General features: G+C 47.4%; 1 non-coding gene across 1 annotated transcript; it reads left to right on the top strand.

The window, feature by feature from the left end:
* Positions 1-2,393: 2,393 nt before the first annotated feature.
* Positions 2,394-2,468, top strand: Trnas-cga. The gene has a single exon. It is a non-coding gene; the product is annotated as a tRNA-Ser (tRNA).
* Positions 2,469-5,222: the final 2,754 nt, after the last annotated feature.

Genomic DNA, 5,222 nt, shown 5'->3' with positions numbered 1-5,222 from the left:
ATGCGCCAGCAGACGCAGCATGTTGACGTTCCGTGAAAAGGCGCTTTTAGTGAAGCTGTATTATCAGAATGGGGAATGTGCTAGTCCAGCGTTACGATCCTATCGCCGTAGGAAGTGGATTCGAACAGGTAAAGGTCCGTTGACAAATGCAGCTGTGGCGAGAATGATTTCGAAGTTCGAAGCCACGGGTTGTTTAGACGATAGACCCCGTAGTGGCCGACCGAGCACAAGGCGATTGCTGCTGAGGCAGTTCAGGAAGAAATGGAGACTGTAGCGGGTTCGTCTATGCACGGGGAAGTCCGCGCTCGTGCAGACGCACGCCGCACCGGCATTCCATACACTGCTGTTTGGTTGGCTCTTAGGCGTACTCTACGATGCTATCCATACAAAATCCATCGGCATCATGAACTGTTAACTGGCGATTTAGTGAAGCGGAGGGCATTTGGGCTATGGGCGTTTCAAAAGATGGCGGAAGATGATGATTGGTTGAGTAAGGTGTTGTGGACCGATGAAGCTCATTTCACGTTCCGAGAGTCTGTCAACGCCCACAACCTCAGAATTTGGGCCAGTGAAAATCCTAGAACTGTCGTAGAAACTCAATTGCACGACGATAAAGCCACGGTATAGGTTGGATTTACCACATCTACCATAGCTTCGCGTAAATGCGTGATTCTGGTTTTGTAACTGCTACCGTGACGGGTGAGACGTACGCCGATATGTTACAGAATCGCATCATCCCCAGCCTGGCTGATAAACACCTGCTGGAACGTACGATGTTTATGCAGAATGGCGCTCCACCCCATATTGCTCGACGCGTGAATGATCTCTTGTGAGCGTCGTCTGGTGATGATCGTCTTCTCGGCCGCCACTTTCGTCATGCTTCGCCGCCCAGGTCCCCGGACCTCAGTCCGTGCGATTATTGGCTTTGGGGTTACCTGAAGTCGCAAGTGTATCGTGATCAACTGACATCTCTAAGGATGCTGAAAGACAACATCCGACACCAATGCCTCACTTTAACTCCGGACATGATTTACAGTGTTGTTCACAACATTATTCCTCGACTACAGCTATTGTTGAGAAATGATCGTGGACATATTGAGCATTTCGTGTAAAGAACATCATCTTTGCTTTGTCTTACTTTGTTATGCTAATTATTGCTATTCTGATCAGATGAAGCGCCATCTGTCGGACATTTTTTGAACTTTTGTAGTTTTTTAGTTATAGTAACACGCCATGTCATTCCAAGCATGTGTGTCAATTTGTACCTCTCTATCTACATTATTCCGTGATTTATTCAGTTTTCAAATTTATACTGACTTTTTGATCACCCAGTAGATTAATGAAATTTCGGGATTACATTTATCCACGTAACATGTGAGGTGCTTAACATGGCAAGATCGCAGGTTAATCTAGATGCCAGATAAGCCACTGTAAATGTGAAATGCTGGTACTTTAATAACCGGTGTAACCACCTGAATGTTGAATGCAAGCATGCAAATGTGGATGCATTGTATTGTTCACGTGCCAGATGTCAGTTTGTGGGATGGAGTTCCATGTCTGTTGCGGTTAATCGGTCAACACATAGACGGTTAATGATGCTTGTGGATGACAGTATAGTTGTTTAGTTGTTGCCTGATGAAGTCCCATATGTGCTCGTTTGGAGACAGATGTGGTGATCGAGCAGGTCAAGGCAACATGTTGACATACTGTAGAGCATTTTGGACTACAACAGCGGTATGTGGGTGAGAGTTATCCTGTTGGAAAACGACCTCTGGAAGTCTGTTGATGAATGACAGCACACAGGTCGAACCACCAGATTGGAGTACGATTTTGCTGTCAGGTGAGTAGTACACCCACGAGAGTCGTCCTGGTGTCATACGGAACGCAGGTGTAGTTTCATTGTGTCTAGGCTGCAGACAGGTTGAGTGCAGAAGCCTAACTGGCCTCCTTCTAACCAACACATGGCCAACACCGGCACTGAGTCAAAACCGGTTTTAATCGGAAAACAGAACAGACCTCCACCTTCCCCTCCAATGTGCTCTCGCTGGATACCATTGAAGTCGCATACGGCAGTGGTTTGCGTTGAGTGGAATGCCCGTTGTAGGACGTCTGGCTCGGAGCTGTCCTTGAAGTAATCAATTTGTAACAACCGGGTGAAACTTCCTGGCGGATTAAAACGGTGTGCCGGACCGAGACTCGAACTCGGGACCTTTGCCTTTCGCGGGCAAGTGCTCTACCAACAGAGCTACCCAAGCACGACTCACGCCCCGTCCTCACAGCTTTATTTCTGCGAGTTCCTCGTCTCCTACCTTTCAAACTTTACAGAAGCTCTTCTTCGAACCTTGCAGAACTAGCACTCCTGGAAGAATGGAGTGAGGGCGGGGCATGAGTCGTGCTTGGGTAGCTCAGTTGGTTGAGCACTTGCCCTCGAAAGGCAAAGGTCCCGAGTTCGAGTCTCGGTCCGGCACACAGTTTTAATCTGCCAGGAAGTTTCATATCAGCGCACACTCCGCTGCAGAGTGAAAATCTCATTCTGGAAATAACTGGGTGTATCACTATGGTGCCAACTATCGCTCGAATGACTGCTGCAGATGCAGTACGATGCGCCAGAGACATACGCCGAACATGATGGTCTTCCTTCTCGGTAGTGACACGTGGCCATCCAGAGCCCAGTGTTCTTGCAACAGTACATTCTTGTGTCCACCGCTGCCAGCTACCATGTACAGTGGCTACATTGGCGCCAAGTGTTTCTGCAGTATCGCAAAAGCAACATCCAGCTTCTCGTAGCCCTATTACACGACCTCGTTGAAACTCAGTGAGGTGTAGAAAATGGCGTCTTTGATGCCTTAAAGGCATTCTTGATTAACTTCAACTCACCCCGTCCAATGTTAAAGGTAACTGAAGCTCACGACCATTGCCTGGTATATTTAAGGAGAACCAGCTAATCATGTTCATACTGGTACTACTAACGACACTTATGTGACTAGCGCAAATCTGAATAGACATCATCTTCCAGATGTAGAAACATGCCTGCCAGCCTTCGTTTATGTCGCACAACTCTTTCTTAGTGTTTCTATTTTTTTAGGCAGTGTGGATACCTCCTTCTAACTGCACGGTCCTGAGCTCCACAACATTTGACGTTACCCACGCAAAACCGGTGCAATATCAGTGCGAGTATCAAAGGAGGTCAGGTACTATTGAGCACATAGGCGTTCTTAAGATTATAAATTTTTCAAGAGGTTGTACTGGAACGTTCTTCGAACTAATAAATAGCATGATACGTTAGTAAAGTTATGAATCTCAATGGAACAAAAATATACCTCTGTTCAGGTGGCTATATTTTTTTATTATCATTCCATTTACATCTTTTAAATTTCTGGACGGTTGCGCTGGATATGAAACTGTAATGTGTAAAAAAGGCGTTTTTGTTACATAAATTACTTAATTTGAACGTAAACAGTAATAATGTTTGAACTATCTCGTAGAATCGGGTGTACTGCCGGTGGTCCGCGTCTTCCCAACACGATATTTCGACGTCGTAGCTCGGCATCTTCATCAGGTGTTCCCTGAGACTGGTTGACGAGCTGACCTTGTCCCAAATTTATGCCTGGGCGGGGTGTGGCGCTCTAGTCTATGCCGTCCGCGCCCACTGTGGTCATTTCTGGCGGTCTATAGGCGCTTCATCTTCTGTCTGCGCCCGTTGCCGCTCTTCTGAGGTAACGGTCATCCCAAGGCGTTCCCTAATGGGTCCGCACCCGATAGGCGCGATCCTAGCACTACCATGGCTCTGATGAAGTTCCTTATGCTGTCCGCGACCGCGGCGAGTTCCTCTCGTGGCCGAGCCATTCTCCTGGCCTTCTGAACCCGGTATGCGCCTGTGAGGTGCGCGTCCTGCGGCGTCCGGCTGCTGTTGGAGCTGCATATCATGATGGCCATCCTCCAAGGAGCTTGCTGCCGCCTGTATCGCGTATGACGTTCTGTTCCGCCACTTACGCTCCTGGACGTCTGTAGGTTATTCCTGGAGGTGGGAACTTTCTTCCGTTGCTTCTGTAGTAGTTCCAAAGGAGGATTCCACGCAGTACTCAGTTGATATCCTGCTTCCCGGTTGATAAAGTTCTCCGCCGTCTTGATTTAAATTGATTCATTAATGACGCTAGCCCAGAATCGGGGGATCTGAGCCAGGATCCTGGTTTTGCCATAATCCATGGTGTGCTCAAGGTCCAGACAATGTTCTGCTATTGCAGATTTAGTTACCTCTCCTAGCCTAGTATGTCTCTAATGTTCATTACACCTTATTTCAACTGTTCTGGTAGTTTGACCAATGTAAGACATCCCACATTCTCATGGTATGTGGTAGACACCAGGTTTCCTTAAGCCCAAATCATCCTTGACAGTCCCAAGGAGCACCGTTGTCTTGTTAGGTGGGCAGAACACACTCTTGATACTGTGTTTATTCAAGATTCTGCTGATCTTGGCAGATATAGGCCCAGAGTACGGTAGAAAGGCTACTTTTCTGTTATCTTCTTCCTGCTCCTCTCCTGTTGCCTCAGGTCGTCTGGTGGGATGGAGCGCTTTGCGGATGTCCCTGGTGGAGTATCTGTTGTCTGTGAACATTCTTTGTAGATGTTCTAACTCCGCTGTCAGGCTGTCTGCGTCAGAGAGTGTTTTGGCTCGGTGTACGAGTGTTCTCAGCACTCCTTGCTGGGTGATGGCATCTGTAAGTCTGTAGATATAAGTCAGTGTGTGTTGGTTTCCTGTACACACTGTGGCCTAAGGTGCCGTCTGCCTTTCTCTTTACCAGGACACTGAGGAATGGGAGCTGACCATCACTCTATGATTCCATGGCGATGTTGGGGTGTCTTTTGTTCAAATGGTCGAGGAAAGGCCATGATGATTGTCTTTTGGGATGCCCAACGACTCATCTTTTGTTACATGACATAGTTCGCGCACTCATTGAAAAGCTGACGGAAGAAAGTGGGTTGAGTGACACTACCTCATCCTCCCTACAGACCTGACCCTTTCGGATTTTCGTTCGTTTGGTCCCCTCAAGGAGGCTTTCCACGGAAAAAAATCAGCAACAACTAGGAGGTCAAAGAATGTGGGGCAACAGACTCAAGCAACAAACAAAGACCTCTTTGCATCAGGTTAAAAAAACTGATTAACGCTGGGGATAACTATATTAATATTGGTGGGTAATGTTCCGAAGACTGCAAGAGCTTAAG

The sequence above is a fragment of the Schistocerca americana genome, chromosome 4, assembly GCF_021461395.2.
Source record: "Schistocerca americana isolate TAMUIC-IGC-003095 chromosome 4, iqSchAmer2.1, whole genome shotgun sequence".
NCBI lineage: Eukaryota > Metazoa > Arthropoda > Insecta > Orthoptera > Acrididae > Schistocerca > Schistocerca americana.
Note: the sequence above shows the minus strand (reverse complement) of the source record. Positions and strands in the feature narration are given on the sequence as shown.